We start from the raw sequence: 22,211 nt of genomic DNA, 5'->3' as shown, positions 1-22,211 counted from the left end.
ACTTCTTATGCCTCATCCATCATGCCGAGGAGAAAATGAAGCCTTCGACAGCATTAGGAATTATTCTAGATCTTGTCAGTAATTCGCAGCTCCTCCGTAGTATCACAACACAAATGTGCGTGTGTGAGACACTGACCATTAATCTAGGAGTTTTTTCTACTCACAACAGCGTGCCGAGAATGTATCAATTGTTTCACGGAGAAATGGCACATTTGAAGCCACACTAAATAAAACAAGAAAAACCAGGGAGATATATGGATAGATAAACAAACAGTGTGTTAAGGAATGAAAATGTTTTCTATCACTATGAGAGGAACCAAAGCAACATCCCTGGTGCACGGGCCAAGGTGAACTGCAAACTATAAATGCCCTGGCTCAAGAGCCAGGCTCTCACCGATTAAAAGTTTCTATGAAGTCGCGACACACTGTCAACATCCTTAAATAATAAGCCTTATGTAAGGAGAAAATGATGGGTTTCTTTCCTCTACTGAAGAGAGATGCAAAAAGATCCACACGTTTTGCCCCAAGGGCAGAGCACCTAGGTGGTTGCACTTATTTTAAAGTTCGCATGGGGTGCAAAAAAATGGACCAGGGCAACCCGAAGAGGAATACAATAAGCAGCCTCTTCACACAGATCTCTAGCTCGGAGAGTATGTCTGTGGCCAAACAAATTTGAACTCCCAACCCTCACGATAAAACAAACAACAGACTTTGGCAGCTTCTTCCTCAAAATAAGCTCTGTTCTTAAGAGCATGATGACTATTCTAAAATAGACTCTGCTCCAGAGAAAAGGGTTTATAAATATTTGCAAAACAAACTCTTAAAACATTCCTCTGAGTCCACTCCAAATCGATTTCTGTACATGTACTGTAAAGATAAAAGTTGACTGGATGTCTGGTTTATGATAAATTAAGACGGTTTAACTTCTAGCCATCATATATCCCACACAGATGTCTTTCTGTGAAGTTCCGTGAGCTACTCGACAACCAAGGGAAAAAAAAAAAAAAAAAGGCAGGCGCTTGTCAAACGGAAGGAAAGGAGTGCTTCTTTCCAGTGGATGAATTGGAGCAGGTCAGGAACAGCCACGACGAATACACAGGTGAGAAAAATGTAAACACACACTCACCATCAGTAACAATCACTAAGTGTAAAGCAGCAGAATGCAGGTTTCTCTGTAACAAGTGTGTCAGAGTGTGTCAGAGAACCAAACACAGGCCCAAACCACTTGGAAACTGGTGTGCAGTCTCAAGAGTTCACCTCATTTCCAATCCTCGAAATATGAAAGGTTTTGTCAACAAGCAAACAAATAAAACCATTGTGCCCCTTTGGAATGATGAACAAATTTCAAGAGAACACGGATGTGCTAAGTACACGGCTCCGGTGGGCTCTTTCTCCCACATCCCCCGAGCCCCAGCTCAGAAAAACAGTTTATTATTCACAAGTAACAAATTCAAGGGCAGGATGAAAACGGAGCTCCCAGGAAGTGAGCAAAGCCTGGTCTCCTCCCTCCCAGACCCCTCTGCATCAGCCCACCTGCCTAGGCCTCCCTTCCCTCACCCCCCACCGAAAGCTATAAAGCAGAAATGTCACTGAGAGCATCACCATGGTCTGGCAATGGACAGATATTTATATTGAATAATGCTCACGTCAGGAATGAGTAAAACCAGGTTTAAAATTGAGGTTTTCACAAAATAATGAAGAGGAAATGTCATGCCAGCAGCAGTAACAGCATAAATTGTGCTTACTCACTCATTATCCTTCCCACCCCCCTTCCCCCGTGGAAACATCATTTTTATTTTTCAAATCTACATGCATCCAAGAGAGCATGGCTTTCGCCAAAGTTGCTGCTCTTTCAAAGCCAAAGCCTGAACACAAGGATGATTTTTAAAGACGCTTTTTAAAATAATAAATAAAAGCATGGCAGTGGGAACACAGCTTCCTGCTCAATTGCAATTCTAAGAGGTCAACAGGATTCCCCAAACAAAATTACCTAGAGTTTAACTTTTACTTTTTCTAATTGAGCTAGAGAGAATGACAGCTAAGGAAAAAAAGTCACCTGCTCAACAGTAGAAAAAACAAAAACAAAAACCCACTGCTCCTTTTAGCAAAGGAGGAGCCCCAGGAAGGACAAGAAAAGTGTTTACATTTCAATCGTTCAGATGCCCGTCCTGAAAAGAATCACAAAAGAATGCTCAGGAAGATATTTCTGTGGCAGCTTTCCGAGGAGGTATCAGGGCCAGAGAAGGCAACATGGGAGCTAATTGTAACTACAGAGAAGTCAGGGAGGACTGGGTGTGATCCGCCCCAGAGGTCTAGTTAAAGTGCAGACAGATTTCAGGCAAGAAACCAGCCAAACAAACAAACAAACAAACACCAACCCAATACCCATAAGGATCCCTGTCCCCCCTTAAAAAAAAAAAAAAAAAAAAGTCCCGTAAACCTCTGCTGTCTGGCAGCAAGCCTGCATACTCTCTAGTGCTGAGATAAAGACCCAATCTGCTCATCAAACACCTCCAGGCTCCTCCATCTAATAGGAACAAATTGGCAATGACTGCCCAAGCTAGTAACACAGGCCCACTGATTTGTAGATTGATACAGATGCCTAATGATCCCCTTGGGCAGATCAATAGGAACAATCCTCATCCCTGCCTTTCTTCTTTATTGGCCTAGAAGACTAAGGCAAGGAGAAAGCAGGATGTAGGGGAGGCGGCGGTACTACCTGGGGGACAGATGGAGAACGAGGATACAGGTGTTGATGTGTAGGAGGAAAGCCACTCCAGACCAGCACTCGAGAACTTTCCTCCCCACTGTCTGGATTCATTCTCTGTATTTGGCAGGCAAAGGGTGTGAGGACAGGACACAAGATACTTTTCTATTAATAGGAGCCGTGCACAGGCACAGCATTCGGTGAGACCTGCTACCTCCGTCCAGGAAAGGGAAGAGAAACAATGCAAACCCAAGTGCCCCTCTAAGAAGATGAGCTGGGGGTGGGGGGTGGGGAGCACAGAAAGTGCCAGAGATGTGGATGAGAGAGAGGCAAAGAGGGTGAAGATGTGCTGGTCCAGCTCAGGAAAAGCTTAGAAGAGATGAACGTGAAGTACCTATGATCAGAGAGGGGCAACGATGATCAACATTTGCAAATATCATAAAAAGAAGTCCCGTGGATGTATGTATGGGCTTGAACACGCCGCAAGCGCCCTCTCCCTCACCTGAGTTGGCCAGCTCGTCCTCACACATGGGGGGTTTTCTCCCAAAGCTTCACCTTTCTCTTTAGTGTGCTATCTGAGCAGGTTTTCTAGAAGCTGACAGTAGTTCACTCTTAAACTGACTCCTTCCTCCTTATGCAGACCAAGACCCCCCACCCCCACCCCTAGAGTTCGGGCTTGTTTTCCATTTGTATATTATTCTTGCGAATAAAATTATCCAATTAGGAAATCCATTTAAAGTCCTTAACAATAACAGGGAAAAACTAATGGAGTTGCTTTGGATTTTCTTTTTCAATAAATTAATGTTAGTGATGTTCTGTGGATTCTTAAGTGCTCATTTATATCATCAGGGTTATTGCACACATAACAATTAGTCCTAAATTTCTATACTGATTTGTCTATACTATAGGAAGTCCGTCCTCCTGCAGAAGCAGTAGCTGAGACTAATCAAAGGAAAACTTACTGGCAGGCAGAATGAATTTGACTTCTAAAACAAATAAATCAGCGCAGTCTAAAAATCTTTGCAGTTTGTGTTTAGATTCTTTTTCTTCTTTTAATTATGGAAAAGGTTTTTGTTTTGTTTTTAAAGCCTCTCCTTTCTTCCCCCGCAAATCCTTTTACAACCACTCCGTGCACATTTGCAGGTGTTGCATACAAAATAGCCAAAAGGAAAGGGGAAAAATGTTCAGTTTTTACTCCTGCATTCAGACCTGCAACTAGCCGCCTGAGAATTTGCTTTGTTCAGTAATCAGTCTGGTTTGGTTTTGTTATTAAAGGGAGATAACACTGAATGCCAGAGATGAAATTGCATTTTCTTTATTGTCAATGGTTGAAACCCTTGCCACCCCACCGATCCAGTGAAAGATTTTTTTTGTAATAATAAAAATGTTTTTAATCTCCACCTCCCTCTTTTTTCTGGTGTGTGTGGGGGGGTCCCATGCAAAACAGAACTGAAGCTACGGGAAAAACCGTGGTATCCCAGCCCACTATGTAACATCACAAATTAGTAATCTCTTTTCTGCATGTTGTATCCTTCTTTTTAAATAAAAGCAAACGTAGAGCGGCATTAAATTTTGACAGGAAAGGGTTTGCACTGATGGACCAAACAATCACGTGCACTGGAGCTGCAGCACTGACCACTTAAAATTCAAATTTCACACTAACGATAAGTGTAATCATGGCAATCACCACCACCACCATCACCATCATCACAATAAAAAGATGCATTCTGTTCGCTGGTGACATCAATCAACTGTGTGGTGAAGATCAGAAGCGGCGCTCCCCTCTTGCTCTCTCACTCTGTCTTGCCCCCCCACCTCACCCCCCACCCCTCACCCCCATCCCCCCTGCTCTGAGAAGTGATCACATTTAATTCATTGCATCATTATGTCATCTCCATACTAATCTCTGCCCTCACACCTCCGCCACTTTGACATGCAAATGAGCTAGAAAAAAGCCACACATTAATATAAAAAAGTCACAGCAATCATGTCTGATTTCCTGCCTTCCAGCCCCATAACACTCCCTCCAATCCCCACCTCTCCCCCCCATCTCTCTTTCCAGCACGCTGTGCTGGTGATCACAAGAAACAACAGCAATCTGTTGAAGATCAGACGCTAAGACAGGGAGGTGGGGAGAAGGATACAACACATACACGTGTCGGCAACGCGGCCCAGGCAGTCCTATTTGCATATTCACATGAGTTCCATTCTCAGATTGCTTATGCGGGGAAGAAGTTAGGTGGCTCCCCCACCCACCTGCCCTCCCCGAGCCCTAAAGAAACAGCTCTGGGAGGGGGGTGGCAGGGGAGGGGGAGGGAGGGAGGGAGAGAGAGAGAACACATGAATGGAAAGGGAAAGAGAGAGAATATGAGGAGAAAGGGGGACGGAGAGAAAGACACAGAAAGAGACAGAGAGAGGGAAGGAAGGAAAGAAAAGAAAGGCTGTCCACATCTGCCTTACCTCAGCTAGCTTGCTTTCTGTTGCTCTTAAAAGGAATTCCCTGTGGTTCCTTTAGAATTTTTGAGAACCATCCTTCAGGATTTTTACTTCTCTCTCTCTTTCTCTCTCTCTCTCTCTCTCTCTCTCTCTCTCACTCACTCTCTCCCTGTCTCTCTCTCTCTCCCTCTCTCTATCTTCCTCCTCCTCCTCTTTCTGTGTTGTGACTGGGTTTATAAAAAAAAAAATAAAAAGACAAGTCCATGTTCAGCTAGCAGTCAAGAAGGCATCATGAAGTCCAGGGCTACAGGGGGAGGGAAGAGAGGAGGGGAGGGTCACAGCTTAATGCCTTACAAAGGAGAACCTGGAGTCTGTTTTTAAAACATCCCTCTCACATACAATGACTAGCCAAGACAAAAATATACGGACTATATGTATACATAGAGACATATGCACGTTTTCACCAGTAACTCAGATGTCAAAAATGTTAAGACTGTGATGCAAACAAATGTAGGAAAATTATGAGTCATTGTGAAAACCCCATTGCGGAATCACTTTGCTGCTGATTGCAGAGGGGGGCAGGCAACGAGGGGCTTTATTTGCTGAATCACATTTGTGGCAATACCTGGGTAATAAGGGACTGGCTTGAGATGGGGTTTCAAGCTGCCGAGATGAATTTCCCAGCTTTGATCAGTTTTCACCAGTACTTTTGTGGTAATAAAAATGTGTGAACATGTCCACAAATTTTCTTGCAACAATTGAGAAAGAGAAAGAGAGAGAGAGAGAAGACAGAAAGAGAGAGAAAGATTGCAATTAAATATATATGCAAGCTGATGTAACTAATAATAATAGGTCTCTTTAAATATTCCTTATGAAGTGTAAAATTGGTATGAATTAAAAACATAGAATGATTCGTGCAAAACGTAGCTGATTTTCTAGTGGCCTACTGTATAATATTATCCTAATTGACTTTATTAGCTCCGGTGAAATGTTACTGTCCCTCCAAGGAACCTGCCTTCGAAGACAAGTGAGCCGCTGCGGCACTGATGAACAGCAGCTGATTCAAAGAAATTAAGTGCTAGTCTGTTAAGTGAAAGGAATAAAAACATTTTCAAAATACAACAAATGGTGTGTGGTTCAATTCCATTTCTCAACCTGTTCATTTCAACTAGCAAAGACAAAAAGGCATCCGATATGGTGAAAACTTTAATAGAAATATAATTCTAACTGGCCAGAGGGATGCTTTTGCAAATTGGTTTTGAACATTAATCCTAAACTTAAATGGTATGAACAATGTTTCCCTGTAAAAGGAAAAAAAAGAAGAAGAAGATGCATAGTGAAGTTTTAAGTCCCTTAAAATTTGTGCATGTGAGCATTCAGTCACTAATAGGGGCATTATTTAAAAAAAAGGATAATTATAAGAGGAGTGTAAAAATATGAATTACAGTATATTTATGTACCACACACAAGGATCCAAATGTGGGTCATTATCTATATCACAACATATCACATATGAGAGTACACCATTTTATATGTGCAACTCATTTTGCAGGGGAAAGAAGGAAGGAGTTTAAAAGATGTTACGTTCACACAAATAAAGAACTTGGAGAGCAGTTGTTGAGGATGGTTAAGTAAATGCCAAAATAAAAATTGTTTCTTGATTTGAAACATAACTCTTGGCAGACACACATCAGAGAAATTAATTTCTGTCTCAGAGAAACTATGAAAAGAGCGATGTTTTGTATTCATGGCTTGAATTTGAAAAGGAGGGGGAAAATGTAATTTTAAGGATCTGACCCTAATGTACAATTTATAGCTCTTCACCCAAAATTGATAAAAAAAAATTCTATGACTAGACTCATCAACGAGTCCCCAAAATAAAGAGAAAAAGAAAATAACAAAAACATTAGACCAATGAACATTATATTTCAATATTATCATATGAATTAAATGTAATCCTTGAAGCGACTAGTCCCTGGGGTCACATATTAGGCCTGTCCCCCCACCCTTACCCCCCCTTTTTTTTATTTAATAGAGGTCATCCAGGCTGAAAAGCAAAACCCAAATGAAAAGCATCTTCAGTGTGCTTATAACATGAGCTGCAAGGGGTCAGGCTGCGTCTTGTATGGCCTCATAAAAAATACATAACCAGACAGTCTAATAGTATTTCTTTGCATTCATTTTTGGATGGGGGATGGGGGCTGGAGGTTGGGGGCTGGGGAGAAGAAAGGGTTGATATTTGTAGCCACGATGAAAAAAAAAAAGAGCACAAAAATACACTTAAAAAGAAGAGACAATCTTCTTTTGTGAAAATGTATTATGTGCAATTCTAAAATGAGATGAATTTATATATTGGTCTCGATTTTTTAAGACAGTAAAAGGTGTATAAATGTGTGTCTATAGTCTCTGGGTTTTTTTTTTTTTTTCTTGCTAGTCAGGTTAATTGGAAGCTTAGCTATGTTGGGCCCCTCTTCCAGAGAATGTTTTCAACACAGTAAATACTTATTTATAGACTTATAAACTACATTTATTTCAGATGATTTCTAAAAATGAAACAACAATGAGAAGGAAAAAAAAACCTTGAGAGAGGTTTCTGCTTGAACTCAACCCAGACGACGTAAGCAGACACGCCAGGAGAGAAAGGGGGGGACTGGAGAGGGCTAGAGTAAGACAAAAATGAGAGAAGGAAAGAGAAAAGGTGAATAACAATTGAACAACAACAACAGTTCTCATGCTGGAAAGATGAGAGAAGCTCTAAATGTATGCTTTCCCCTCCCCCTCACTTCTTTCCTCCCAAATATAGCCCAGAGATGAGTGACCCTGCTGGGGAAGATGGAGGCAGAGAGGTGACCCTGCGCTAACCAGCCTGTTAGAACTAATAAGGTGTTCTCCTAAGGCACTCCACTGACATTAGGGCAGCCTGGAGATCACTCCCCTTGTTATTGCCCATCCTCAGCTTGAAATTTACTACTCCTTTGCATTATTAAAGAGACAGCTCACATCCAATATGGGACAGAGAAGATTTGGTGAAGATAAATAACTCTGCATTATTTTTATTTAAATGTTTTGTTTGTACTCAGTAGCCCAGATATTAAAAATCTACGATTTTTACAACATAGCCATGTGAATAATCTGCCATTGGTGACTCCCACTGAGATAGTAAAGTGGCAAGAAAAGAAGTCTGATTTTATATTTTTATATTCTCCTCCTTCCCCACTCCAACTGTGGTAGGGGGCAGAGGCGGGTGGTGGTGGTGCAGAGAATAGGAAGAGCTGTTCAAAGATGCCAGATCTGGGCAATACCTTCAGCGTGGCATTGTGATCCACCGTGGGGAATCACCTATGAAGTTTTCATAAACAGGACTTTCTCGGTAACCAAATACCCCACTTAGAACTTCATGCCTCTTAATTACGGCAAAGGGGGTAAACTTTTAGGGTTTTTACATAACGTGCTTTCCTGTTCCTATGAAAACGTAGTCTGCTTGAAGAGCGTGGTGGCATCAAGTCTTAAAGGTATGTGCAAGTCAGGAGATGCCATCTTCCATCTAGTCTAGCTACTCACACATGGAGGGCACAGATTGTTGGTTCATGACATAACCCAAGGGCATAAGTGTTTAATTAGGTATTTTAGGCAAAAATCTTATAACACAAATTGCTCTGTTCCAAGATATCACTATGCCTAGGTTAACAAAATTTTCCCCAAATAACAATCATCCTAATAACTGATCATAGAGAATTAAACAATAGGCAAATGGAAGGACAATTTTATTAACTTTGACCTTGGTTGTTTTAAATTATGGTGCTAATAAATACAGTCTTTATTGGATAAAGGCTTAAAAGTAGTCAGAATATTTCTCCAAGTCCACCTAAGAGCTATTTTGGGGGGAATGTGCACAGCCGCAGCATGACTCCATCGAGAATGAATGCAGGCAGCAGTGATGAGAACAAAGAAATACTGGACAACAAAGTAATTGTTGCTTACTTAGTTAAGACCTTGTTTTCCTCATAATCCTAAAAGTTTGCTTAAACAAGATGAACATCTAAATGCAGAGAACCAGAGTATATTCCCATTCCATAAAGACACATACTTTGACCAGAATAAATTTCTAACTGCTTTCTGATCTTTTGTATCCTCTCATATTAGCCTTTCAGTCGAGACTAGCCACTAAACATACTACATACAAACAGGAAACCTTCCACTCCTATTGGTAGTCCTAGATTGGTTTAAAATCATCTCCGATAGGATGACAGCATGGCCTTGAGTTGGGTGATAATGTAATCTGATAAATTTAACAATGGAGAGGAAGGACTACAAATCAATAAATATATGCCAAATAAACAGTCGACAATCAATCAGTTGAAGACACCCAAGGATGCTTTCATTATAATCTGTACAGAAAACAATCATGATCAAAGCAACTTTACAAATGGACACTTATCTCTTGAATGGAATTCTATTGAGCTGACCAATAGAGGTCACATGCTACAATAGATCCTTCTTAATCTTCAGGCTGAATTTGGAGCAATGACCTAAACAAATTATTCCACAACGTTCTGGGGAGAATCTGCTTATGTTGAAATTCTACCGCACTAGGGTATTCTTCCAATTTTTTGTCATTTTGTAAACCCGTCAATGACTTGCTGCCAGTAAGTTCATTAGTTCAGGTTCACTATCCTTTGTTACAAAGTGATTTGCATGGTATTTACTGTGATTGAACTTATACACAAATAATTACCATCAGACTATGGATATACCATAAGGGAAGGCACATTAAGAATCAACATCTTCAAGAGAGGTCTAAGAAATAATTGGACAGGCTACCTTCTGCTACATAACAGCCTTAGAACATAACACATGTTTTGGAGTGAATGAGTTGGTGAGCCATGAATTAAAAACCAGAATCAGGTCTACTTCCCATGTTTTGGGCAGGACCCAGGACCATTATTGAATCACATGCATCAGGTAGCAAGATGCTAAATGCTTCCATGAAAACACATGACTGGGGCACTGAAGTTAGGAGCCTGGTGTTCTAGGCCTGGCACAGCCACTAGGCTACTGTGTGAACTTGGGAATATCATCACTTTACTCCTCTTGGTTCCCCTTTCTTCATATATAAATGAAATGAGCAAACCATGGGGTTCTGGTCAATAACGCCTGTTCACATTCCTTTGGAAAATATATAACAACTGAAAATGCCTTTCTTTTTAGGTTAGAGTTCAAGAGCCTCCAAGTATATGTAGAAGGAGCATAAGATCAGTGATGATGAGTGCACTCTGGACCCAGACCCACAGTCAGTTACCACAGGTCCTCAAACACCACATGGTTTTAAGTTATCTTGTTCACAGTATAATCATCATAGGCCTTTGGTTAATACCAAAAGCCAAAAAAAAAAAAAAAAAGGAGGAGAGAGATTGAAATGAAGTTCATGAGGTGATTAAAATAGTAATGATTATGTCAAATTGCCTCAAAAGTTCACAGGACATATTTACCTGACCAAAATTCTTATATAGCATATCAAATATGTCTGATACTTGAAAAGTGTTCAAATAAAATATATGAATATATGTGTGTATAGATACAAGCAATTTATCCAGTTTGGCTTTTCATTGGGACTTTTCAGTCACTAGGATTTCTTCAGAGATGGGAAGCCCCAAACCTCCTTGATTTCATCATTTAAAGCACAAATACAAAAATTATACAAAATTAACTTTTATAGTATAAAATCTAAGAATTTCAGTATATCAGATTATGAATGCAAATTTTACCTCTTTTATACATTTCATTTCCAAAACTACATATGAAAATGTCACTTTTCCCTTTTGACAAATCACTTTTTCTTTTCATAATTTCTGTGTACATTTTAAAAGTATTTACTGCTCATTAAGTGAAAAAAGGCAGTATTTGTCTATATTCACCATCATCAATGATGGTGTTAAAATAAAATTCATAATATAATCCTTAATAACGTACTAATGTAAGATGAAATAGTTTTCACTTAGAATTACCTACCTCTTCATAATAAACCACACAAAAATGATGAACTGATTTTTAAAATTCCTAAGAGGGTTGACAAGATTATAAATTACTATGAAAATGGTCCTTGGGTCAAAAGAGCTTGGGAAATGCTGATCTCTGAGGTCTATTTCAGCTCTAAAATTCTATATTTTAAACGAGACACCTCTGACTTTTCTAAATTAGTGGAAAGTAAACTTGCAGAGACTGCCAAATCCCCCATCACTCCACTAGATTCTTCCAAATTCATATGACTGTACCATACCAACTCTAAAAACTTAACCATATGACAATCTGGAAACAGGAAAAATATATAAGTGCATTTTAAATGTGAACTTACCCACTGTATCTTACCTTTCCACATTATTTGCTGAGCTGCTAATTTATATTATTTGACGTACCATTTGAGCGTAAAAAGCTGTAAGACAACAGCCTGCGTATATTGGTGTACCCTGGTAATGAACTGGATTTAAAATGTAGCTAGATTTCTAAATGAAATTTTCAGCAACATCATTCAAGTCACTGAGAATATTCTTCTAAAGAAACAAGTCAGTGAAAGGAGCAAGAAAAGAAACAAGATCGCGAGGCGTGCCCATCTTTGAACTCATGGATCAGAAGAAGAGAGGGGAGGCTGCTGCCCAACCGAGACAGGGCACTCAGGGACACTTAGGGAGACATGTGGTTGATGAAAAACTTAGGTTTCAGAAAGGGCTGGATTACAGTTGGTCCTAGGCTTTTAGTGTTATGTAACAGAATGTACCAATATTTTTCTGTCAGGAGGCGGAGAGTAAATATTTTAGGTTTTGGAAGCCATGCAGCCTCATCACAGCTATTCTATTGCCATTGTAGCAAAAAAGCAGCCACAGACTCAACCAGTGAGCACAGCTGTTCCAACAAAACTTTATTTATAAACAAGGTAGGCAGGCAAGACTCAGGCTGTAGTTTGCTGAGATGTGATCTAGAATATCTTTTTATTTTTTAAGATTTTATTTATTTTAGAGAGATGGAGCAGAGTGACAAAGTGCACGAGCAGGGGAGGGGCAAAGGCATAGAGAAGCAGACTCTCAGCAGAGCAGGGAGGCTGGATCATGGGACTTGATCCCAGGACCTTGGGATTACGACCCGAGCTCAAGGCAGATGCTTAACCCACTGAGTGCCTCAAGCGCCCCCATAATACCTTTTTAAATGATGCAATTGAAGGATGGAATAATGGGTGGACATGCCCAACAGAAGAATTAGAGAATCTTAATGATTGCAAATACGTAAGATTTTAAACCCTTTTGATTAGCATTTGGAATCTCTATCTACTGTGCATACACATAAGATTCACCCTTTCAAATCTATCCTATTTCATCACAATTAATCCCCTGATGAAGCAGATCAATTAGTATTAGCCCCACTTCACAGATAAGGAAATCAGGGCTGAGAGACCTGGACTTCTTAAAAGATTTCTGAGTTGCTAAGTGGCAAAGGTGGCACTGGCCTTTGGATTTTCAGATACTTCTGAGTGTTCCTTCAAATGCAATCACTGTTTAAAATACACACACACACACACACACACACACACACACAGTTTGTTTTCAAGACAAATTAATGCCATAGAGTAAAAATTTACTACCAGAATCAGGGTGTTTATGAGAAGCTTAGAAAATAACTAAAATAAGCAATAAAATAAGGTAAGGATAAAGTATCAATTGACAAATTTAGTGGTTTCAGGCATCGAAGTTTCTTGGGCTGAACTAAATAATTTGCAGTGCTATCTCAATTCTAAAATGCTTGGGGAATCACTAATTTGGGTAACAAATACTTGCAGGCTTTCAAAAAATCAACTCCACATATGGTCAGGGTCACAGAAACCCTTATTTCCTAATGAAACTTCCTTCCATTTCAATTCTCTTCACCCAATGCATTCATTCAAATGACATTCTCATGTGCTACGCTGAAGCTTGACAAAACTGAAAAGCCCAAACACAAAATCGTCACCCACGTCTACCATAATAGTGATGTAGAATTCTTTACACTCTAAAGAGAAAGTTTCTTTTTTGAAGTGATTACTCAGAACCATTTTCACAGAGTAAGACAGAGATTCCTAAGTTACCTAATAAACTGGGCTTTTGGTTTGTCATGAAAATAAATGATGGTGTGGTAGAGAAGTGTGTGGGTTTTTAAAAAAATATTTAGCATCTAACAAGAAAAAAAGTAAAGGCCAATTTAATATATAATGATAAGTTCTGGCCAGATGACTTCATAGGACATTGGAGATGCAAAAATTCTGTGGGAAGTGACCTAGAAGAAGATGGTGGGAAACTGAATCCTCACGGGGCACATACTAACACAGGCAAGGCAAGTCCCAAGAACCTCCACCACCACAGTTCCACTGCAGTATTTCCACTTTAAATTAATAATGAGACCCCCTTATTTATACATAAGAACTTGCAAAAATTCATTTTCAAGAAGTGTAGAAAATGAAGAATTTTTCATTCAAGCACATTTTTAAACTTCAATATTGTACTTTGAGTAGTGCCATCAAATTGAATCGGTCGTCAAAATGATGGATCAGTGACTTAAAGTAAACTCAGTGTGCAAAAGGGAAAATAACCATGATGCTGAAAATTATTAAAGTGATAATCCCATCAGGCCCAAAATTCAAAGAATCAACTTAATAAGTAGAGTATCAAATACAAAAATACATTTTTTTCTTTGACTAAATTGATCAATGCTTTCGTTTCAGCAAAACATCACAGAGAACATTAAATTAACTTTGTTAATTTATACTTTAAAGGTTTTTGTAGGGAATTTATATAATCTGTAAATAGAGTTTAGCTGCATAAAAGCTATACGCATAGGAAATTAATGCCTAACTGAATGTTTGTCCAAATTTAAATAATACATCATATAATATGGCTAAGAATAATTTCCATCAAGACCAGGAGTCCAAAAGAATACACCAGTTTAACAAAAACCAGATGTGCTTCTTTAAGAGAAGAGCTGGGCATGCACAGTCCCTTCCTATAAGGCAGTCTTTTCTTCTCAGACAAGGTTTGGTACAGAAGGAGAACCTGTAACAGCTCCCAGAGGCTAATTAATAAAGGTCATCCTCAGCATGATTCCTCGGCTGTCCAGATACAGGTGTGACCAGCAGCCAAATCTTACCCTTGTATCATCCCCCTCTGCCTCCAAGAATCCCATTTGCCTATTTTAGGTTTCCACATATCTAACGGTAACAGAGTTGCTATTTTATGAGATTTTTTTTTACCATGATGACCCTTTGCAGGTATCTCGAAATACCTATGCCTAATTAATTTATACCTCTTATAATCAGGTTTTTTTAAAATAATAAGGTGCAATTAGAAACTGCTCTGTAACTTAAGAGAAAACTCAGTTCAAAGCAATTCAGTTCAATAATACACCAGCACTTACTAGGTAAAAGAGATTTACAAAGCATTAAGGATGGAGGGCTAAACTAGGTAACGGTCTCTACGCCAAAACATAGAAGCTGTTTATTTTTTTAAAGATGTTATTTATTTATTCATGAGAGAGACAGAGAGAGACAGAGAGAGAGGGCAGAGACACAGGCAGAGGGAGAATCAGGCTCCCTGCAGGGAGCCTGACGTGGGACTCGATCCCAGATCCTGAGACCACGACCTGATCCGAAGGCTCAGGCATCCAATTGCTGACCCACTCAGGTGTCCCACGGAAGCCGTTTTAAATGAGGTCACATTTCATTCACAGTTCAGTAGCTGTTAGGATATTGCAAGTCACCAAAGGAAGAGAAAAAAAAGTTTTAAAAAATTTGGTGGTAGTGTTATCCATACAAATTCAATGGGTCACTTTTTTAAAAAAATACTAATGACAATGGTGATTATTAAAAGAGTTCATGAGCATGGTCCTAAGCAGGCCACACATATTATCTCATTTAATCCTGAGACCACTCCATAAAGCAAGTATAACTGTTACCTCCATTTTTAAAAAAGAGAACCTACAACATTTATAGCTTGCAAACACACCAAATTAAATTAAATGGAAAGACAAAATTGCCACTGTTTAGGCCAAAAATAACTGGGTATTGACAAATTATCAATAAATGCAGTAGTTGATATGCAGTAAAAAAGAAAAAAATCCAAGAAGTTCTGTCTAAATACCATCCCTTTCAGCGTAGAATAACCAGATCTCAATTTACCCATTTCCAGATCACCAGTTCATCTACCAACTGAACACAATACTGGTGGGTACTTAATAAAGAGTCATCATCTACTGCAAATTCTCAGGTACAGTATGGAGATGACTTTACATCTTAATTAAGGAGTTTGCAAAAACCAAGTATCTTCACTCTTTCTCAAGAGAGGGCAATTTCCCTGCATCCCACAGCTCCTCCTTTGATCTGATCAAATTTTTGGTTTTGTACTCTGCACCAAACTTGTATATGTTAGATGTTTAATTGCAGAAAAATATAATAAAATGTCCATCAGTATTAAAAAGACAGCAAAAAGGCATGAATGATACTATACTTTCATGTAGGGCATGAAATCCTGCACATTATACATCATCTTAATTTCCTGTCATTTCTTTTCTTAGTAGACAAGAATGGAATTAAATTACATGGGAGTGGGATAGAGTAGACTCTTAGGCTTCTAAAAATAAGTATCTGATGAGCAGCTGTTTAGTGCATCTAGAATTTCATTAACCTAACATTTGAACAACTGTTTAAATACTGGATGCTATAAATGCTATCAAAACAATGTACAAAACTCAATGTACTGAGTAAGAATCACCTACTACAGTCATTGACCAAAATCTCAACAGAGAACCTCTACCAAGCATTTCGCAGAAAAGCAAACAAGAGCTGGTCTTCTCAATTACGCAAGTTACACACACACACACACACACACACACACACACACACACACACAGATCTCAGGCCTGGTTGATCCTATGTTCAAAAAGCAGGTTCTGTCCCTGCTCCAGCCTTATAGGAGATGATATCACAGGCCAGTGTTACAAGAGCTGTGGCCTCAAATTGTTAAAATCAAGAAATCATATGTAGATTCTTCACCCAAGTGAACACAAGAAGCCCCAGGACTGCCGTGGAAATACACTGGTTCTGGCATGAAAAGTTAATTAACTACTTCACTGCTGTCCTGAGAGGTAGTTTTCTTGCTTCTCCTAACATTCAATTGATTTCCACTGATTTACCTTGCTTAATTCTAAGATGGATCTTGAAATGGATACTTCACTGGTTTTCATTTTTCTTACTTTCAATACAGCCTACTTAAAATGTGGCATAGAATTGAATTACTTAAAGACCAACTATGGTTAATCAGACCTTTGCATCTAAAACTGAAGGCTCCTGTTGAACCTGCTTGAAAACAAAGCGAGTGCCTCATTTTCCTGGATCATAATTCATGTAGCACAGTGACTTATTAAATATTAAACATTTTTTGATAAAACATCAATATTCTTTGTTTTACATCAAAACTTGTGTGCCTGTAAAATGTCACCACCACATCTTCTCCCTGTTCTCTTTCTTTGCATTCTGATATTGACAAAATGAAACTGGGATCATAACATTTTTGTCACCCCGCACAGTGACTGCTACCAAGATTATGTAACCCGTTCTAAAGCCCGTTTCCTGTAAGCACCACCATCTAATTTGTCAAGTCCCCTAAAGGAACCAAGGCATGTGGGAAACAGATGGAGAAAAGCACAGTGGGGTAGGAATGGAAAAGAGATTTCATTTGAAGAGAAGTCAAATAAGAAGGAAATCTGGATAGAAATTGGAGTCAAATATCCAGATTGGGGCACTGTTTCAAGGGATGAGGACAAAAACCAGAAAATGAATGGAAAAGACACAAAAGCAGGGGGGAAATCCTAAGAGGTACAAGGTATAATGATCACTTATTATGGCCACTCAACTTTATAACAAATCAAAAATGGATTTTTATCTTGGTATGCAGAACGCTCAGCATCTGGGTTCTCTAGATGAGGGTGTCTTAACTTGGATGCTTAAACCCCATTAGGAACGTTGATGGGCCTCAGGGAGTACAAGAATCCTCTGAAATACTGCATAAAATTCGAGGGGGGTATGCATGTGAGGGAGAAACAGAGAGACAGAGGCAGACACAGGCTTGTACAGAGGTGTGAGAGTAAGAGCGTGTGTGCGCGCGCGCACTTGCATGTGGACATAGCTTTCATCGAATTCTCAAAGAAATCCATGACTCTAAATAAGAATCACCGCCCTAGAGGCTCAAAGCACTGTATACCCACTACCTTCGGCACAGGGTGGGGAAAACACTGTGACTGCCTTCAGTGATTTCCCCTGTGGCTTCCCTTATGGGGCAGGGGACTTCTTTGAATTGCAGGTCACCAACTGCGAGGAGGGTGCTCACGGTCACATTCACTATAGTGGAAACGTCCCCTTGAGGACCCGCATTGGAACTCAACACGCAAACAGATACATTCAGGTGATTTTTGATAAATAATGTACTCCACAGGGTTAGGGAAGGGCATTGTATAGTCAAGAAAAAGCCACCCCCAACTTATAAAAGGATGTTAGCAGAGAAGAAAGAATGAACGCCATCCTAAGGGAGCAGGATAATACTGAAAACACCAGATGTTCTGTCTTTTATAATGCCACAGAATAATCCCAATATTTCTATCACTAGTAGCCAATCAAAAGACATTAGGGATGAGCAATGAGTATATACCACTCACATCAAGATTGGGAAAGTCCTGTGATTGACTGGCTTTCCATCACCTCTCTCTAGAAGTATTTACATTGGACCAGGCAGGGCAGATATGATATTGGTTAACCTGTGTTGGAGTTGCTATTGTGTCTGTGTCTTCCCTGACCATTAATAAAACTTAGCTCATTGAATCTGTCAGCTAAACAAACATCTACCATCAATAAACATCTACACACACATGCACACACCTACCTACACAGAGGAAAGAGATTCATAGGTCCTGAAAGTCTCTTGTAGATACAGGAAATGGTACATGTCTACCAAACCAACTCTGCTATAGCTTTTAGTTTACCAATGAGCTCCCCAAAAATCTCATTCTCTTGTTTTATTCTGTTAAAAGGATTGAAGCTCTCTTAAGAAACTCACTTTGTGTTCTTTTACAGCATACCTTCCAAAAAAACCCCGCTGAACAGTAGGAAATGTTTATGTCAGGGGTACAGATCCATCAGCTGTTTTGCATGCCAAACCAAACTAGTTTTCACCACCACCAGAGCCCTCTCAGAAGTGTGTGCACATATTAAATGCCTAGACCTTTCAAGATGTTTGAACAAGAGATTAAGCCTTGTATTTCACAGTCTCGCCAATTTGAAATATTCATGTGGAGGTAGAGTGGGTATGAGATGTCCAGGAGTTATCATCAAGAAATATCTGATGACATCATGAAAACTCTGCTAACCTACAAGTAATTCCTACCAAGGTTTACTAACAAGGACAGAAGCTTTACCAGTGGGGAAATACAGATGAATACCAGGCTTCTGGCCAGCAAACTGAATCTGAAGTGCACATGAAAATATTATCATAGGTTCCAAAAAGTTTCAATTCTGATTTTCTACATTGGATTTTTACCTGATCAGAAACCCATTAAGCTAAGTTTTGGATACAGGTTGACCAAACCAAACACAAAAGGCAGGGATGGGTCTGAGTCTAATAATCTATTTTCATCAGAGCAGAAATTTTGCCAAGGATCTGCTTTCATTTAATTCTGATAATAATCTTTAAACTTTTACTTATTGTTTCTATGTCATGTTATAGCTTTGTGTTACCTAGTATTGCTGAGAAACCATACCTTTTTGTGAAGGTTTGTGAATTTTCAAGCATTGATCACTTCTCCATATAGGCAACTATTGGGTAGATTCCTCTGAAATTTAATTTTTTTAATTAAAAAAGAATTTTTTTGAGACATAAAGAGAGAGCAAGGGGAGGAAGGCAAAGGGAGTGAGAGAAAAATCTCAAGTAGGCCCCATACCCAGTGTGGAGCCCGATGTGGGACTCTATCTCATGACCCTGAGATCATGACCTGAGCTGAAATCAAGAATTGGACACTCAACCCACTGAGTCACCCAGGCACCCTTGAAATTTCATTTTTTAAATAACTTTGGTTTCAAATTATATCTCAAATGGGTTTGGATTTTTTTCCTATGGTCTTTGTCATCGGCAAGATTTATTTACCTATTCATTTATAAAACTTCATAGCCAGCCCAAGAAATGCTTAATATTGACTTCAGGAGACATCATTTTTATTTATTAGCAGGATCCAAACAACCTTTTTATATTTGCTTCTGGAAACTTCAAATAGTTCCTTTCTTTTTTATTTTTCTATAGCTTCAATTGCTTCCTACTCTTGGAGGAGACCAAAAAAAAAAAAAAAATTCTACTTTCTACTTTAAGAATTCAAACAAATATTTCAGTGATTTAAAATCAATTCACTGATGCAATACAAAAACTATAGATGTCACATATAGTGTTACAAGTGGGACAATCCAAGAAAACATGACAGGATTATTCCAAACTTGTTATTGGAAAAAAGAGTGGCTTGATTTTGCTCTGCTATCATCATCCTCAGTCCTCAGGGAGCTATGCAGCAGAGTAAGTTCTTTTTTTCTTTTTTTTTTTTTTTAACAGCAAGCAGTAGCAGTCATGCTTAGGAACAAATCATCTTCAGATAGGAAACATTCATAAGCGACTTTACATGTGGAAAATGAGCCAAAATGCCAGATAAAAACAACAAGAAAATGCTAAACTGGGGGCACCTGGGTGGCTCAGTGGTTGAGCACCTGCATTCGACTCAGGTCATGATCCTGGAGTCCTGGGATCAAGTCCTGCATCAGGCTCCCCACAGGAAGCCTGCTTCTCCCTCTGCCTAGGTCTCTGCCTCTCTCTCCATCTCTCTCATGAATAAATAAATAAAATCTTCTTTTAAAAAAAAGCTAAACTGTTTTTCATATACAAACGTAGCAATGAGGAGGTAGGAGAAGGAGACCAGAAATTAGAAGAACATGGAATAGAAAAAGAAGTGATTGAGAGAAAAGGAGTCAAGTTTCTGTAGTTAAGAGGCCCAAGACTTCCTTAAATACATACATAGATTATTCATTATACAGTTGCTGGCATCACTGCAAAGCAAATTCTTTTTGCTTCTAAACCTTTAACCAAGTAGGCTGTGAAACCATGGTTTGGGGGAAATGAAGGCAAAGGCTGACTTTCTTAACTAGATTGCTGTGGAGTGTAGACATTTCCAGAAGGGAGAAAAAAAAAAAAAAAAAGCTTGCTAGAGTATGGTTTATGTGGGGACTTGGAAGTCAGTGGAATCAAATACTTACAGTCAGGAGGGGACCCAAAACCTCAGGATCTAGAAATTCATTGCATTTTTGGTGAGAGCTTTGGGTTTCCTATAGGACATTATCTAACCATCAGCTTAAATCTCAAAGGACAAACTAATGTCGACTGACATCTGGGTAAGCCTGACAGTCCTCGAGTGGCTAAACTTCTCCTCTCATAGGCATCTCTGAATCAACAACTTCTTCACTAAGGCAAAGAAACCCTATTTGACCTAATTTCAGGAGATCAATTTTGAGGTGTATACTCTGCTCCTGTCACACACATGAATTTCTTCCTTTTTCTAGATTTTTAGTTTTTATTTTCTAATTGATACTGTGGAACAGAAGAGAGAAAAGCCTGGTTTATATTCCCTCTTGGTAATGGAAATGACTCACGGGGATATCCGTGAACTGAGAAATCCCAGCTTTCAAGATCTGGGTTTGTAACCTACAAAAGGAAGCTCTGGTTGTCCCCAAGCCAGGACTGCTGCCCAGGCAGCTCCCAGGTTATGAAATCAAGGCAGTGAGGGGAATGATGGTGACTTCTGAGGGCCAGCCTTGTAACCTAGGTAAACGCCCATTTCTGCCTCAGCACCACAAAACCCAGGATTTCTTTTTAATTAATCTTAAGACAGAATTAGATTCTGGCTTATCACTGAAAGTGAGAAATAAATTTAGTGTGCTATCTGTTCCATGTATCCCTAGCACTTCTTGTTTATAATAATACAGAGATAAAAATTCATTGTGTGTGTAAAATTGGTTTTCCAACAAATTCTGTTGCTCTTAAAATAAGTTTCCCAAGGAAAAAAAAAAAGAGAGAGAAAATAACCAAAGCAGGAAGGAAGCAATAAAGAAAAACAAAACAAAACAAAAAAAAACAGTAAAGGTCCATTGAAAAATAACATGCATTAGCTGGCTAGAAATTTTGCCCCATGAACTAAGGAAGTTTGATGTCTTTGAAATATATTGTGAAACCCCTCTAGAAAAAAAAAAAATAGGAAAGACTTAGTTGTCTGCTTGGGCTTCTCTCCAGACAGCTCTCGTGGAAGCTCAGAATGTCAGATACCCTGAAGTAGGAAATGGGAGAGTGTGTATGGGAAATAGTCTTAATAATGGCCCAGTGATTTGGCTGCAATTGCACAGGTCCTGCATGGCAAGGAGGGGCTGCAAAAGATACCAGATTTGCATATGGCTGCTGGAAGATTCTGGTCTAAAAATGGAACATTTAGGGCTACAAAGGAAAGCTTGGATACATATCAAGCTTGAAGGGCATAAGACAAATTATCTCGTACTTACATAGCTGGCTTATAGGAAGCTAGCAGGAGGAAAAGAATTGTATGTGTAAATAGGCAGGGAGAAAAGGTGACCAGTGGCAAAAAAGGCATGGCGTTCGTTCCAATAAAGCATCTTTGGGGCTCTGCCTGTGGCTTCTACGCATTTATCTCTTCATCTCTCTAACATACCAACTGATTGCAAGAGAATCCTCAGGGACTGCCAAAACTTTCATCCGTCTTCTCCACCTTCACCTGCCTTAGAGCAGAGGTGAATTACAAGGCAAAACAGTTAAGATATAAAGTCATATTCACAATTTTTATTTCTTTTAGACCCATCCTAGTTTATTTTAGGCTGGACAGTTTTATTTTACAGTAACAAATACATGACTTACATGTAAATCCCAGTAATTACTGAATGAATATTTGCTGTTTGGAAAGCAATAGG

Source organism: Canis lupus, chromosome 3 (assembly GCF_048164855.1).
Source record: "Canis lupus baileyi chromosome 3, mCanLup2.hap1, whole genome shotgun sequence".
NCBI lineage: Eukaryota > Metazoa > Chordata > Mammalia > Carnivora > Canidae > Canis > Canis lupus.
This window is presented reverse-complemented; position numbering follows the sequence as displayed.